Genomic DNA, 17,230 nt, shown 5'->3' on the forward strand with positions numbered 1-17,230 from the left:
ATATGGGAGGAGGGGGATATATGGGAGGAGGGGGATATATGGGAGGAGGGGGATATATGGGAGGAGGGGGATATATGGGAGGAGGGGGATATATGGGAGGAGGAGGATATATGGGAGGAGGGGGATATATGGGAGGAGGGGGATATATGGGAGGAGGGGGATATATGGGAGGAGGGGGATATATGGGAGGAGGGGGATATATGGGAGGAGGGGGATATATGGGAGGAGGGGGATATATGGGAGGAGGGGGATATATGGGAGGAGGGGGATATATGGGAGGAGGGGATATATGGGAGGAGGGGGATATATGGGAGGAGGGGGATATATGGGAGGAGGGGGATATATGGGAGGAGGGGGATATATGGGAGGAGGGGGATATATGGGAGGAGGGGGATATATGGGAGGAGGGGGATATATGGGAAGAGGGGAAGATATGGGAGGAGGGGGATATATGGGAGGAGGGGGATATATGGGAGGAGGGGGATATATGGGAGGAGGGAGGTGATTGGCTACCAATTCATTGACATCCAGAAAGATTCAAGAGTCAATGCTCAATATGACCTTAGTTGCTAGGCTTGATATAGTTAAATGAGATGCTGATTTGGAACACACTTGTTAAAAACAAGAAGCATTGCTGTGGAGGTATGGGGTATACACACACATACGAGAGAGAGAGAGAGAGAGAGAGAGAGAGAGAGAGAGAGAGAGAGAGAGAGAGAGAGAGAGAGAGACAGAGAGAGAGAGAGAGAGACAGAGAGACAGAGAGAGACAGAGAGAGACAGAGACAGAGACACAGAGATAGAGAGAGACAGAGACACAGACACAGAGACACAGAGACAGAGAGAGAGATTAACTTGAAGCTCAGAAGACTGGCTAATCCTTGCTGTAGGTCAAAGGTGGGGAAAGAAAAACCAAGATTTGAACCTGGGTCTCAGAGTTCCTTGTGACCTCCAACTGGAGCTAGATTCTGAAATTCTTGACTTCAGATTCTTCCCAGGAATCCCCAAGATGTGGGTGAAAAGATTCTAACTTGCAAAGCAATATTGAAACAGTTTTTGATGTCTCTCTCCTTCTCTCCCCAAACAGGCCCCTCTCAGACACCCCTTCTGAAGTCTGGGGACACCGATTGCCCCTGCCCTCCTGTTCCTCTTCATGAGGAGGTCTTTGGGTGACTGCTGTGGGTCCCAGCAACCACAGATGAGACAAAGTCACTCAGCACCCCTTGGCACCCTGTGAGAGGAAATAAACACACAGAGGAAATCTCAGGTTGAAACGCTTGCAATGTTCCTTTAAAATACACAAGCGCTTTCTAAGACAGCCGTGTTGCTTGGGCCGTCTGTGCTCCAGGCTCCAAAGGAAACAACAGTGTGAGTGAATTGAGCTAATTCATTCAGTGTACCCCAGGATAAATGTACACACTAGTGCGGCCAGGCGAGTCTGTGGACAGCAGGGAGGTGTTTACTCGACGCGCTGAGCCTGGTCACCCGAGTCTGTCCTCCCTCTCAGCTCCGCCTTGTACAGACATGGAAACTCTCACCCAGGGTGAGTGAGCTCCCAAGCCAGGGTTTCTGGTTCCCGGCTAAGGAAACAATGTTCTGCCTGTCTTCTCTTTTCCCTCCCCAGTGTTTGGGCAGGGGCGAATGGCATTGGTCACTGGACACCCATGCATGACAGGAAGAAAGGATAAACAGAGGACAAACTTCAGGACTCCCTCAAGCCAAGCACAGTACTGTCTTTTTGAAAAGATGCCATCTGAAAATGGGGTTGTTTAGAAATGAAACTTCTAATATCGGGCAATCTACTATACTCAGCCTCAAAGGACATCTTCATTTTCTAGGCAAGGGAAGACATACAGAGGTGAAGCTGTATTCCTAAAGTTGTACAGACAACAAAAGCAGACCTGAGACTCACGCCCAGGGACTCCGGCTGGAGACTGGGTCTCTGGCTGGAGATAGCACAGTAGGGATTTCAGCTCGAGGGGTCTAAGAGTTGAACAGGTGTTTTCTGCTCTGACAAATGAGGGCACTATGGTGATATTTTATTTTGTACTAAAATGTTAAGTGTATGTTAATAAATAAAGTTGCCCGGGGGTCAGAGCTATTAGAGCCATAGCAAGAGCGTGGCGGTGGTTACGCACGCCTTTAATCTCAATACCATAGAAGACCTGGAAGTCTCTACAGACAGACAGTGACGAGGCAGTCATGTGTTTGGGTTTACAGCCAATGAGAAGGTAGAACAGAAAGTCTATATAAAGTCAAACAGACAGGAAGTAGCTCTCTTTCAAAGAGGTCTCTTGGCGTTAGAGCTAGCTGCAGCAGGAAGGGTAAGGCTCTTAGCTCTGATCTCTTGGCTTTCTTCTTTGCATTGGTTCTGTGTTTATTATTTAACAAGACAGTTGGTTACATCTACAGGGCACTCTCCATGTCGTATATCCCATGGGAATGTCACCAGGAAAACATGACATAGAAGTCCCTGAAAGACACCATGAAAGAGCAGCAGAGGGTCAGATGTGGATGGTGTTGTTCGCTTTACAACATGCTTAAACTTCTTCACTGCATTTACTTGTTTAGTTTGTGCGTGCAGGTGTGTGTTTGTCATGCACGCATGCGTAGAGGTCAGGGGACAACTTCAGGGAGTTGGTTCTCTCCTTCCACTGTGCGGGTCCCAAGGATCGACGTCAGTTAGTCAGGCTTGCAATGACAAAAATGTCAACAGTGTGTTTTGATAGCGTACATTCTTCCTGCCAGCCTTAGAATCAAGTCATCAGTCCCAGTTCAAAGATAAAGAAACTGAGATTTAAGAGAGAGAAGCAATTTACCCAAGGTGTAGGGCTCAAGTTTGGCTCTCTGATCATGCTTCAGGCTCTTCTTTATATTAAGAGCCCTTGGGCTTCTGGGACATGGATATTGGGTCCTTTACTCAATAGTCCCTGACCACAGAGCAGAGCAACTTGCACATAGATTGTGTGATAGTTTGTCTTGTCAACTTGAGAGGACTTAGGATCACTATGGAAACACACCTCTGAGTGATTCCAGAAAAATTCAAATGAGGTGGAGAGACCCACCATGAATGAGTGGCACCATCCCATCCCCTGGCTCGGAGGTCCCACACGGAATACAAAGGAGGAAGCTGGCAAGGTGCCCTGTTCATTTCCCCTTCCTCTTTGGATACAACATGACCGGCTGCCTTACACTCCCGCTGCCCTGACTTCCTTCCCAGGGTGGATTGCACCCTCAAACTGTGAGTCAAAGCAAACCCTTCCTCTGTTCCTTGAATTGCCCTGGTTGGATGTTTTGTCACAAGAGAAGGGGGACTTACACAGAAGGGGCTGAGTTTCCTTTTGACTCCGTGAAACCCGAGTGGAGGAAAAAACACGCGGGCAAATGTGGGAGAAGGGCCAATTTTCTGAGGCATCTAGAACCATTCTGGAACAGAGATAATGAAGCGGCATGCCTACACGCAAATCTCCACTGGTCACTCGGGGTCTCCCACTCTCTGCTCTTCACACTGACCCTGTAAGAGAGCTGAGATAGACCCAGGATGTCACCTGACCCACTTGTCTTTCTGCATAGCAGATAATTTTTTTCTCTTACTAAGAAAATTCAGGCCAATGATCCTTCTCTGTAACTTTTCCTAGTCGAAATCAGATAAACTAGATTCAGATAGCAAACCATCCATAGCAAATTAATGAGGGCCTGGGAAATGGCTTAAAGTGTTTGCTGTCTGCTGCCGACCCTGACCATTCCAGCTGACTCCAGAGCCTGCTGCCGACCCTGACACTCCAGCTGACTCCAGAGCCCACATGCTGGAAGGAAAGAACCAGCTCCTGGAAGCTGTTTTCCGATGTTCACACCTGTGCTGTGGCAAGCATCCACTTCTCCAATACATACACACACACACACTACACACCCAAATGTAAAAGGGAGGGTAGGGTTAGTCCTGGGCTGGAGAGAGCCAGTTGGAAAACTCCTTGCCTTGTAAACATGAGGAGCTGAGTTCAAACCCCAGAATCCACATTAAAAAAACACTGGGCATGGGAATGCATCTGTAATCTCAGTGCTGGGAAGGCAGGGGCAGGCAGAGCCCTGGAGTTCACTGGGCAGCCCACTACCTAACCAATGAACTTCAGGCCAGTGAGAGACTCCATCCCTAAAAAGGTGGATGGTACCTAAAGGATGACACCTAAGGTTGACTTCTGGTTTCCAGATGTATGCAGAGAGAGAGAGAGAGAGAGAGAGAGAGAGAGAGAGAGAGAGAGAGAGAGAGAGAGAGAGAGAGAGAAAAGAATATTGAAAGCAAGTTCTTTAGGCATTTTGTGCATCTTTTACCTATATAATATACAGATTCTGATTTCTGAAACATGTAGCCAGGTGTGAAGGCACACATCTATAAACCCAGTCCTTGGGAGGCAGAGGTAGGAGGTGACCCCAATTTTGAGACATTCCTGGGCTTCATAGGGAGATCTTGTGTCAAACAAATGACAAAATCTCTAATAAAACAACAGCCACCCCAAACAAGCCAATAGCAACAAGACCCCCAAGTATCCGTCAAGTTACTGTCTCATTGATCAGGGCACAGCTGCATTCACTCTGGGTTCACCTCTTTTTCTGGATCTGACTCCTGCTCTTTCCAATAAATGATCCCTCCCTACAGGAATTTTGACAGCATGCATGCTAGTTAATCTCTGGAAGTCAAAGCAACCTAGGAATTGGTTATTCCCCCCCCACACACACACACAAGGCTGAGTTTCTCTGTATCTTCCTCTCACCAGCCTTCTCCCTTTCCTGTTTGGAAATGCAAGGGACACTGGCTAGGGGATGGTCTTCCTGTGGCTCCTGTCCTGAAGCTGAGATAGAGCTGAAGATGTGATGTGGCCTGCAAAGCAGTCTCATGGCTTTCTGCAGAGATGCTGAGGATGGTCCTCCAAGGATGTGTCTGGTCTGGAATCAAGCTGTGCAGTGGATGGGGTCGACTGCCATGGAACCCTCTACCCCACAATCCTCTCCCTTCTCCCAGGCACCACATCAGGGGGTCCACTGCTTCCTGTTTTACTCAACTGGGTCCTCAAGTGCTTAATATCTTCTCATTCTTTGAGACATTTGACTTCTTTCCTTTTAAAAAAAATTATAATAGAGATGGAGAGATGGCTTCTTGGTTAAGGGAATTATCTGCTCTTCCAGACAACCTGAGATCAGTTCCCAGCACGCACACAGTGGCTTACAACCACATGTAACTCTAGCTCGAGGTGATTCAGTGCCATCTCCTGGCTTCCAAGGGCTTCTGCACACATGTGGTTCACATAAACTCACACAGGCACACACAAAATTTATTTCATTTGTTTATTGTGTGTGTGCATGCCTACATGCACGTGCACTTGCACATCTACTGTGACATGTATGTGGAGGTCAGGGAACAACATATGAGAGTTGGTTCTGTCCTTCCAGCATATGGGACCCTGGGGTCAAACTTAGATTGTCAGGTTTGGTGGCAAGCAAGCAAGCACCTTTAATTGCTGAGCCATCTCCCTTGTCCCTACCCCCAGTTTTTAATTAATCCTTGTTAACTCCTCCAAAAACCCCTCTGTGCATTTGTGGGGCCTGCTTTAGTAACAGAAGAAATCTCTATTATACCTATGGAGTTAACCAACACACTGGAAACTGGATCGTTTGGGTGAGCAAGACACATGGTTGGAATGTTTAAAAACATTAACATTTATGTCAAGGATTCGGCAATCACCTTTGAAAATCGTATAGATAGCAAGTTGTAGATGTAGAATTTAGTCTGGACTCTGCCGATCATTGTCATTGTACTGATAGAGGGGTTCTAGAAAGTCACTAGGGAAATATCTGGGCTTTGAGCAGTAGTCCCTGGTCGTCCCCTCCCAGTCTGTTTCCCCAGGGAGAGCCTCGGGGTAAGCTGTACACAGGTGGCAGGTGGCCCACTTCAGTCTGACTCTGTAAGGACAGCCGAAGAGGAATTGCAAAGTGCTGGAGGTGGACCAGGGCCAGCCTGGGAACGCAGCTGGGGTAGCTCTCTACCCTTTTCTCATCCTCCGCTCAACCTGAAAGTGCATCGAGACTTGTGGTTTTGGCTCCGTTTACGTTCTTTCAACCTAGAAGTCAGGGCTTCTCCCTCAAGGAAGGAAAACGGTGTTCACTGAACCCGAGAGGAGTCACCACAAGTCCCTGTGAACTGAAAGCACAGGATTTCACACAGGTCTGGCTCAGTCTTCGCTCTCTGTCTGCCCTCACACCTCCAACTCACACTCATTTAGGGACAGGACAGAGCCAGTTGGTTTTCCAATTGCCGGGCTCACAAAGCTGTCCAGATACCAAGTTTGTGCTCTGTCTATTGCAGATGGCCTAGATACCTCCAGGATTAGGCCTGAGCGGTTTGATCCCGGGGTATGACATACAGGGTCAAGCAGGAGGGCTCTTTTGTTTGAGGTAGAAGACCCTACACAAAGGGCTGGGAAATCCCTAGGACACACACATAACAGAAGGAGGGAGAGAAAATGTCTGCCCTCTCCCTGCCTTGCCTCAAGGGTCTCTCTGCTCCCCTGAAAAGACTTAAACCCTTAGAGTGACTCAAAGATGACCAATTCAAGGCTTGATCTGGACGTGATTATAGGGAATGATGGGAACAAGTGATCTGACTTGGAGAAAACCAGCAGGGGATTATGAAATGTGATTTGGAGGTCTTTGTGGAATGGATGCCTCAAAAGTGTTCCTATTATAGCCCCCAGAGCATCCAATACCTACCAAGAAGAGAACAGAACCCAGAACCCAGAAGACCTGCTGACTTCATAAACCGGCTTCTCTTGAGCCGTGTGCGTGTGTGCATGCGTGCGTGCGTGCGTGCGTGCGTGCGTGCGATAGAATAATTCTCTAACATCAGCATTCCTTGTAAATGAATTGCTTAATCACTGCACTCCTCAGGGACTCCTCTGTCAGCTCTGGGTGACAAAAGGGACCGCAGGGAGAAAGTGACATGTCTGGCGAAAGCGCTTCACGCTCCACGTGTCGTCTCAACCCATGGTCTCTGTAAACGTCAATAGCAATGGTTTGGAAACTCAGACACACGAAGGTCAACTGCCAGAAAGGAATCAGACCCTCGCCTTTCTTACTCCCTCAAAGCTACCTCACTATACCCATGAGATGGATGTCTGAGCAGCTTATATATTAGAGAATATGATAAGAAGGAAGGCTGAATCAGTATGGGCTTCCTACATCTTTCCCTCCTTCCGTCCCATCTACTTCCTTTTTTTTTTTTTTTTTTTTTTTTTTTGAGATGGAGCCTCACACCATAGCCCAGGCTAGACTTGAGCTCAAGCTGACCTTCTTGTCTCAGTCTCCCAAGTCCTGGAAGTTACAGGCATGCATCTCTACACCCAGTGAAATTTTATATTCGTGATTGGCGTCTGTCTTTCTGCTGTAAAGATGAACTCAGCACCAGTGCACATGAGAAGACTTGAAGATGTTCCACGGATACAACAAGTCCTAAGTGGCACAGTCCAGGGGATTCTTGACCCATCTTCTACTGAGGAAAAACATGCTAAGCTGAACTCAATAACCATAGTGTAGGCTGTGAGTGAAGAAGCTGGTTTGCAAGTCCTGCCCGCATATTTTCAGTAGAAGAGAAAAACCTTGCAGCGGGGTAGCTATTTCTTCTTGCATGTGACCCTTGTACAGACAGCAGCAGCACAATTCATCATGGAGAGAGCGAGAGAGAGAGAGAAATCCTACCACAAGTGCCCATCTGACCCTGAGATAACGGGACTTAACATGTGTGTAGGCTTCATGTCACATTCCCATGTAAAATATAGATACCGGCACGATACTTAACTGAAATGGTTATAGGTTCCTCTTTAATTCGTTTTCAGTCAGTGACTTCAAAGACATTTGACATCATTTCTGAGGAGATTTCCTGCCTCTTCCGCAGCCTTGATGAAAATCTAGCCGGGAACAATGCATCTTCTGTTAAGTCCCCTCCGCAGAAAGCAGAGGAAATAAATCTCCCTTCTCACCACTGGCACTGGAGGCAAGCCGAGGGGAGCACAGAGGATTTGGGGGGGATTGGCACCCAAGGGAAGAGGGGAACAGCTCCTGAGTGTGGGGCAGGCTCGGAGGGGGGGGTCAGGGGAGAAGTCAGTCTGGGGTCTGCTGCAGGGCACTGTAGGGGCTAAGCTAAGGCGGGAACACAAACCCTGCCATTAATAAATGTCACTGGTGCCTGTCAAGCGGGCCCCTTGGGTGAGAGTCACAATGGTGTGAAACGACAGGACCTGCCTTAACTCCCCGCTTTATGAGCTGGAGGAGACCCACCGGCCAGGCCTGTGAAATTGCTCTACACAGCTGCTGACTCACTGCTCAGGTAGAGACGACCACTGCGCCCTACGTGCTGGTTCTTTTCCTTGCTGCTCTGACAAACCACTTGACAGGAAGCAGCTTAGAGAAGGAAGGGTTTATTTTGGCTGGTGGTTTGAGGGTGCAGTCAATCATGGCGGTCCCCATGGCGGTGGGAGCGTAAAGTGACCTGTGGCGTTCCTTTCATAGTCAGGAGGCAGAGATAGCTGAGTGCTGGCTCTGCTCCCTCACTCTTTACTGTGGGGTCCAGAACCTCAGCCCATGGGATGGTGTGTTCACATCCTACTTCAATTAACCTAGTCTGAAATCTCCCTCACAGACACGGCCCAAGGCTTGTCTCAGTTTCAGCCATCACAGTTGGTGAGCCTCGGAGGAGGCCCTCAGGCAGGAGAGGAAGATCCCCAGTGAGGCAGAGTTGAGATATTCCACACCACTGATTTTGATGAGACACTCATTTTCAACAGCGAGGGTAGAAATAGGGCGGATCAATGGGCTGAGCTGATGGGTGTCTTTTGTGACCTAGGACATGATTAGAAATGATATGTGTTCTTAGTCCAATCTTTTTAAAGTTCTTTTTCTTTTTAAAAACATAAAATCACATTATTTCTCTCTCTCTCTCTCTCTCTCTCTCTCTCTCTCTCTCTCTCTCTCTCTCTCTCTCTCTCTCTGTGTGTGTGTGTGCACACACATGCCTTGGTGCCATAGCGTACTTGTGGAAGTCATGCTGGAGTCATTTCTCTCCTTCTTCCATGTGGGTGTTGGGGAATGAACTCACATCATCAAGCTTGGTGGCAAGCAACTTTACCCACGGAGCCATCTTGCTGTCTTTCGAAGTCCCTTCTCAAGGGGGCAAAGCCTTGTCACTTCCTTAGTGGTGCCTACTCCCCGAACATCCCTGGCTCCCCAGTAGGACCACCTGCCCTGTCCCCTTTCACAACAGCCCTTGACTCCTTTGTGCACCCTGACTTGCTGGCCTGCTGATCATGTGACTGTCCCTGTTTGTACGCACAGTTCCTATAGTCAGGATTCGTGTCTGGCCTGTTCACAGAGGAGACTCTGTAAAATGTGTGGCACGTAGTAGGTGCTCAGTCACTGGTTATAGATTTATGAATGAACAGACGGAAGTGCTTGTTATGAGTCAGGTCCTATGCTGGGGCTTTCTCTAATCCTGGACCCAGGATGCATCGCCTCTAGGCAGGCTGTCTCATAGGCACTTCACACATTGGGGGGAAAAAAGGCTTAATGAATTTACTGGGTTGCCAGAAGCTGTCGGGCAGCTTGAAGAATGAGTCCCCTAAAGGTCACTGGCAAAGGCACACAGGCAGGCTGGAAAACTGCTGCTTCTTCACCTTCCGTCTCCTGTCCCCTCTGTGGTCAAGGTCTGGGCTTCCAGAAATTTCTTTGAAGGAGAAGTCCTGCACTCTGCGGTTCTCCAGGCACTCTCTGGCTTTGCTGTGGGTTTCTGCAACCTGAAGCTCCAAACAGAGGCATTTGCTAATTTCCTGAAGAAAGCTCCAGGAAGTCTTGTCCTGGGTAAAAGCTGTTCACAGTAGGTGAGAAAAGGGGAAGTTTTCAGACCACCACACACTTGGAGGTTTCGTTTTCAGTGTTGTGTGGAGCTGACAAATAACCCAGAGTTGGCTCCCCTCCCCGCTCCGCTCCCTGCTTCCCTCTTGCCCTGGCCCAGCTTCCCCCCCACACCCCCTTTTCCAGATTCCTGTGAGTGTTTTGGTTAACTTTATCCCCTCCTGTGTTATTGTTGTTGTACCGCATATTAATGTGGGGCTTCTGTAGCCGACAGGAGTACGCTTGAGTTACAGTAACAAGCTACAAGCTGAAGGAAAGCGCTGCGGTTTCTGGCTGGTCCTGTCCCAGATCTCCACCCTCACATCTGGATAAGCGATCATGTGACGGCTCAAAAAGCCGGCATCATAGCCTGGGTACCATAAAAAACGGGGTCTGTTAAATTAAAAAGGCTTTAACTACTGGCTCAGCTGGTTTTGGGGTCTTTCATTTTCTCCCCTCTCTCTTTCTCTCTCTCTCTCTTTTTCATTGCTCCGGAATGTGTTGAAAGATTTGTGATTGCTATATACTTAATTTAATATCGTGAACCCATCACATTGCGAATTTGTTTGCATGCTTTTCTGAAGTCTGGCCAGCTCTTCTCCATTTTCCTAAGTTAACACAGAGCTTTGTCAATTCTGGGATCAGGACTTGGTGTCCTGGTAATAAACACTCCAGAATCCAAGGTCTCTCTCCCCATTCCCCCACCACCACATCCTCTTGCTGCCCATCTGACCTCCTGCAAAGGCAGACTTCAAACTTCTGGCCAAAGCATGCCTTCTTCTCACCATCTTTGAGGCAGATCCTGTAGGATGATAGGCTTTCAAATAGTACCACTTAATAGAAATGTCATTGTTCTTCTTGGAGAAAATTCAGGGCAGCTTGGAATTAGAACGTTCCTTGAGATGAACGGATGTTCAACAGCCAAGTGCCATCCAGCCTCAGTTCCTGCAACTCCAAACAAACCAAAAAAAGGCTTATTTTCGTTTTCTTGCGCAAATAAAACATTCTTGTGTTGCCCGCTGGACATATTCTCCCTGATTTGCCACGATTGCAGAAACCAGATTAAACAAGGCACCCGTTCCAAAACCAAAAGTCTGTTTTCTCAAACTATCAAAGAGAGACTGACTTTGGAAGGGAGTCCACGACGGAGGACGATAGGAAAGCAGCGCCTAGTTTCTTGTAAAAGAATAAACAGCCAATTAGACAAAGTGCTCTCTTCCAGCCTCCATGGTATCTGTTGGCGATGGCTCATTTTTCAGTTTAAGAGAACACAGTAGAAATAATACTAGTAAAATCCTACCAGCTACGGGTCTCCTAAGATATGTCACACCATCTTACTTTAATACATGAATCAATCAATTCAATATTTTGTACTTCATTGGCCCATACGCTTCTTATGAGCCCCACCCTGTGTGTTGTTCACTGTCTGGCCTTCAGGGTGCAGAGGAGTGAGGGGCCCCTCAACACTGCTGTTCAGCTTCATGTTGGGGACCTGTTTGCTTCTCTAGATCCACATACTATGCCTCCCTTACCTGGGCTGGGCCCCAGAACTGCATCACTTGTCTCTATATGGTCTCTATGGCCATGGGCTCTTCATGCCTTGTATCCATGGGCACTTTGTGATCTATACCCAAAGACTCTGTATGATCTGTGCTCATAGGACTATCTATGACCTATGTCCATGGACTCTCTCTGACCTTTGTCCATGGGATCTCTGCAGTCTGTGTGCACAGTGCCTTCTATTAACTGTGTTTATAGATCTTTTATGGGTTGTATCTATAGGTCATCTATAATCTCTGTGTGTGGGTCCTCTATGGCTCATGTCTATGGCCCTCTATGGCCTGTCTCTATGAATTCTCTATGACCTGTGTCTATGGGTCCTCTATGACCTGTGTCTATGGGTCCTCTATGACCTGTGTCTATGGACCCTCTGTGACCTGTGTCTATGGACTCTCTATGACCTGTCTGTGGGCCCTCTATGACCTTTATCTATGGGCCCTCTATGACCTTTATCTATGGGCCCTCTATGACCTGTGTCTATGGCCCTCTATGACCTGTGTCTGTGGACTCTCTATGACCTATGTCTATGGGTCCTCTATGACTTGTGTCTATGGGTGCTCTATGACCTTTATCTATGGACTCTCTATGACCTGTATCTATGAACTCTCTATGACCTGTGTCTATGGACTCTTTATGACCTGTCTGTGGGCCCTCTATGACCTGTGTCTATGGGTCCTCTATGACCTGTGTCTATGGGTCCTCTATGACCTGTGTCTATGGGTCCTCTATGACCTGTGTCTATGGCCCTTTGTGACCTGTGTCTGTGGACTCTCTATGACCTGTGTCTATGGGTCCTCTATGACCTTTACCTATGGACTCTCTATGACCTGTATCTATGGACTCTCTATGACCTGTGTCTATGGGCCCTATATGACCTGTGTCTATGGGTGCTCTATGACCTGTCTATGGACCCTCTGTGACCTGTGTCTATGGGTCCTCTGTGACCTGTGTCTATGGGTGCTCTATGACCTGTGTCTATAGACTCTCTATGACCTGTGTCTATGGGTCCTCTATGACCTGTGTCTTATGGACTCTCTATGACCTGTGTCTATGGACCCTCTGTGACCTGTGTCTATGGACCCTCTGTGACCTGTGTCTATGGGTGCTCTATGACCTGTGTCTATAGACTCTCTATGACCTGTGTCTATGAGTCCTCTATGACCTGTGTCTATGGGCCCTCTAGGATGTGTTCATTGACCCTCTGTGCCCTGTATCCATGGGCTCTATATGACCTGAGTCTGTTGGTTTTCTGTAACCTGTTTCCAGAGCTCTCTGTGATCTGTGCCCACATAGGATTCATGATCATAGGTTCTCTGTGATCTGTATCCACAGAGTCTCTATGACCTGTCTATGGGCTCTTACTCTTTGCCTCCCTTTTGACCCCAGACTATTAAGATGATGTGAATAAACCAGCATGCAGATTGGCCAAATGCCTCCCCTGACACTGTAGTTCCTGTCATGCTCAGATACAGTAAAGGCTCCCCTCTAGTTCTGGAGCTACAGTACTGCATTGTCTTTGCAGTAGTCCTCCCACTGAACTCATGACCACCATCACCGAGGGGATCCATTCCCTTTATCTATGGTCTGTTGAAATCTCCACTGAAGATAGTAAGATTTATTGACTAAATCAATGAGATTCTTCTGTAAAGCTCCATGCTTGTGGACAATTGCAGTGAGTGTGTACCATCATGTCTTCCCCTCCCACAACTAAGTCCTGTGGGGTGCAGTAAACACTCACCCCAACCTCAAGGCTCCAAGCACATGCTAGAGATGTTTTGTCTCACTGCAAAACCAAGAGTGGTTCCAACACATATCTATCTATCTATCTATCTATCTATCTATCTATCTATCTATCTATCTATCTATCTATTTTTCTTGAATTCACTTCATGGTGTGACCAAATTACCTGCTGCCTTTAGAAAAGTAGAATCACCATAGGACCACCTACCTACTCATCCTTCTGTCAATCAAAAATACTCATTCATCATCCTGTAAAAACACCCAGGATATGCCATGGATAGAGGATGCCATCTAGTAGGTTCATCAAATATGGCATTCCAGGAAATTCTGAAGCAGTCCAGCATCTAGGGGAAAGCAGGTCAAGATCAGCTAATGTCCACCACGGATGTAGAAGTGGAAGCGCATGTAGCATGAAGAATATCCACAAAGTCAGTGTTTTGTCATCTCTGTGTCAGGTGACTGGGCAAGCCAAACCCAAAACCAGACCCCCTGGTAGCAAGCTTATCTTTGCTCTAGTTCTGTGGCTTTGTGTTCAAACTCTGTTTTCTCTAGGACTCCCAATGCTCAGGATCTGCCTCCAGATTGCCCTCCAGACATACCCCAGTGGTTATTTGATTCTACAAAGGCATAGCTCACCAGACCGTGCCTGTTTTCATTATTTACAGTCCATATTGTATTTTCTGGGTTAGAAAATACAAATTAAATGGAAAGTTCTCCATCTGCTTGTGTGGCGTGTAAATCACAGCCCATGGTGACTGGACAGTTCCCAGACGTAATTAAGAAGAAGGTTTCCAAACATGGGGTTGAAGGAAACCTTTCTCCACGGGCCTCTCTGTCTGTTCTTCAATAGGGAAAGAGACATGTATCAGGAGAGTCACTCTCTGCCTCCTTTTCATTTGGTCGCACTCAGTTAGTTCTGTGCACAGCTCTACACAGAAGCTGCTAGATTGACACAGAGATTCCCTGGCATTGAACTCTGGCATCCTGGACCTGTATTCTCCTGGGATCAGGTTTCCTAATGGCCCTGCTTGGCACCTGCTCCTCTTTGTTGAATAGTGTTTCTCTCCGCTACCTCAGTTAGCAGCCCTGGGCAAATCACCTGCACATGCTTGGGCCCAGTGGGGAGGGATTAGACAGTAAGAGTCAATTCAGGGGATCTCAAGTTCAGATAGAGTGATCTCCCGATGAGCTGGAAGCAAAAAGCATCAGAAGGCAAAAGCTCTTTAATGATTCTAACCCTTCAAACGTACTAGCTTGGCAACACACTCCACCTGTTTGCCCTTACAGTTGCATGGCTGACTGGAAATGCAGCTCATTGTTGCTGCCTCATCATCTGGGCACAGTACCACAGTGTAGATTTCTGGCCTGAGAAAAGATCAAAATTTCAGAATCCAAGTGTTGCATCATCCTAGTGATGGAAGGTTTAACGTCAGCTCATCTTGTGCTGGAGAGTGTCAGGGTCTGTTGAGGCAGGCTATATTCAAACCGTACTTCGCTGAAGGAAACCAAATGCTCTATTATAGCAAAGGTCAGGAGAAAAATTTAGAGGCTGAATAGCAAATATTTCAGCTCAGTAGGCTGTGAGCTTTCTGTTACAGCCATACAGCTTTACCACTGGCATCTGAAAATGGGGGACAGATAATATGGGAACGACTCGGTGTCTTCCTGCTCCAGCTGCATTTCACTTATGAAGACCGGAGGGGAGTCCAATTTGGTCCTGACCACTTTGTCTAAATTGCCCTGTTTTATTCAGATAACAGCTCTATAGGTACTATGAGCTATGCCGAGTCACTTTCTCAGACTATCCTCCTAGGAAGCATTGGATCCAGGACTCAGACCTTGTCTCAGGAAGCCCCTTGAAACTGCTCTTCTGGGTTTCAGGAGGTGCATTTCCTTACCTGCACCAGGGCCTCCCGGGACGCCCCCACCCCATCCCAGGTGAGGCCTTTCCCTGCTCCCTTTATGAGAAACGCTGCTCTGCTCGGACACTGGTTTCCCCTAACTCATTTTCCCCAGCACCAATTCTGGCATTGACTCCAGCAAGTCATAAATCCTCTTTCAGTTCAATGAATAAGCCCTCCCTGAGACATGGGTTTATCTAAAATTTCACATGGCTAGAATGAAGTCATGCCCCGAAGTAGAGTGCTCCTATTTGAACAACATTTGCTTGATAAGTGGTCTCTGCTGTGGCTCCCAATCCTGAGCCCTGGTTCCACTGTCAATTGGCCACATGACTAAACATATCAAAAGCTCTTGGTTTTTTTATCCTCTCAATAGTGATCTAAAGCAACAAACACAACAGCTACTCTTTGCGTTAAGGACTGGGCTTCCGAAGAGCAGGGACACCCAGCCAAACCTCTTTTGAACACCAAGTCTTGGGGGTCAGTGAGTTACAGAGGTGGGTGTGCTTTAGTTGTGGTGGGATTTCCTCACCTTGTTGTCAGGTTTTCACACAGACACAGACACACAGAGACACGCGCGTGCGCGCGCGCGCACACACGTATACGCGCACACACACACGTATACGCACAGTTTAGACAGTGATGGAGTAGCTGGCTTGGAGTGAGCAGGCTTCATCCCATGCTCTAGGTATAGAGCCCATACGGTGGAGCAGTAAAAATATGCAATGAAGACTGGGAAGATGATTCAGTAATGTGCCTGTCAATCATGAAGCCATGTGTCCATTCCCTAGACCCCACTTTAACATAGAGAAGTGGGCGTGGGCACTTGTGCTTGTAATCCCAACCCTGGGAAGCCAGAGACAGGAGGATCCCTGAAATTTACTGGCTAGCAACCTAGCCTGCTTGGCAAGTCAGTGAGGGACCCAATCTCAGAAGCAGGAGTGGCAGAGACAGCTTTGGGCTTAAGCGGACTTGCTATTCTTCCAGAGGTTTTGAGATCAGTTTATAGCACCCATGTTGGGCAGCTCACAGCTGCCTGTAACTCCAGCTCCAAAAGATCTTACACTTTCTTCTGGCTCCTGTAGGCACCCCAACAAATGTGGTACTCAAACACACATAAACAAAAAATAATAATAAATTAAGTATTAAAAAGTGAAGCGGACAGTTCTTGAAGATTGATACCAGAACTTATCCTCTGTGCATTCTCTCTCTCTCTCTCTCTCTCTCTCTCTCTCTCTCTCTCTCTCTCTCTCTCTCTCTCTCTCTCTCTCCCTCTCACCCTCTCCCCCTCACCCTCCCTTTCTTTCTTTCCCCACCCACCTTGGAAGCTTCATGTTAGTTTTGAGTGTAATAGTTTCCTAGAGGCCCCCTCACAGTTTCCCGATCTTTACACGTATTTCGTACTTGCTTGCTTTCTCAGAGCTCATGGGGGAAAGAGGGAGCCGAGGGGCAGGTCCCCTAAAAGTCTTATGCACTGGAGTGGAGGTGTGGGAGTGATCCATACGTTCCTGGCTAGAAGCAAATCATAGGACCTTCCCACAGGGAGAAGATTGTACAAAGGTACGAATGGTAAGAAGCAGGGACACAAGGTCTGCTGGCCATGGGCTATGTCTTCTTCCATGGCTCCCGAGAAGCAAAAGACAAGTGTCACTAGCCGGGTGAGCACACAGGTCCATGTGCATCTCTGGGAATTCACACGTGTCTTTCTTTCTGACCCAGAGGTCTTCTCTTCTTCATTTCCTATGGGAATCTTCTCCAGTGTATGTTACTGGACACAAATATAACCGTTCCTTTCTTTGTGGGACACTGATCTCCCTGCACTCACATGCTCATGGTTCTGTTCATCAACCTCTGAAATTCAGGAGTTATTGTAACTGTATGATGCCAGCTAGGACCGCCCTTCAATAAGTGTTTTCTAACATGTGATCAGCAATCATACAGAATGAGTGAAGGTGACTTATTTATTAAGTAATGGTCTTTGGTCTACAGTGGAGATTCATTCTGGCTGGGTGTGGTCATGCATAATCCCAGCACTTGAGAGAATCAAGAGTCAGCCTCAGCTACAGATTAAATTCAAAGCCAGCCTGGACTATATGA

This window comes from Peromyscus maniculatus, chromosome 21 (assembly GCF_049852395.1).
Source record: "Peromyscus maniculatus bairdii isolate BWxNUB_F1_BW_parent chromosome 21, HU_Pman_BW_mat_3.1, whole genome shotgun sequence".
Lineage (NCBI taxonomy): Eukaryota > Metazoa > Chordata > Mammalia > Rodentia > Cricetidae > Peromyscus > Peromyscus maniculatus.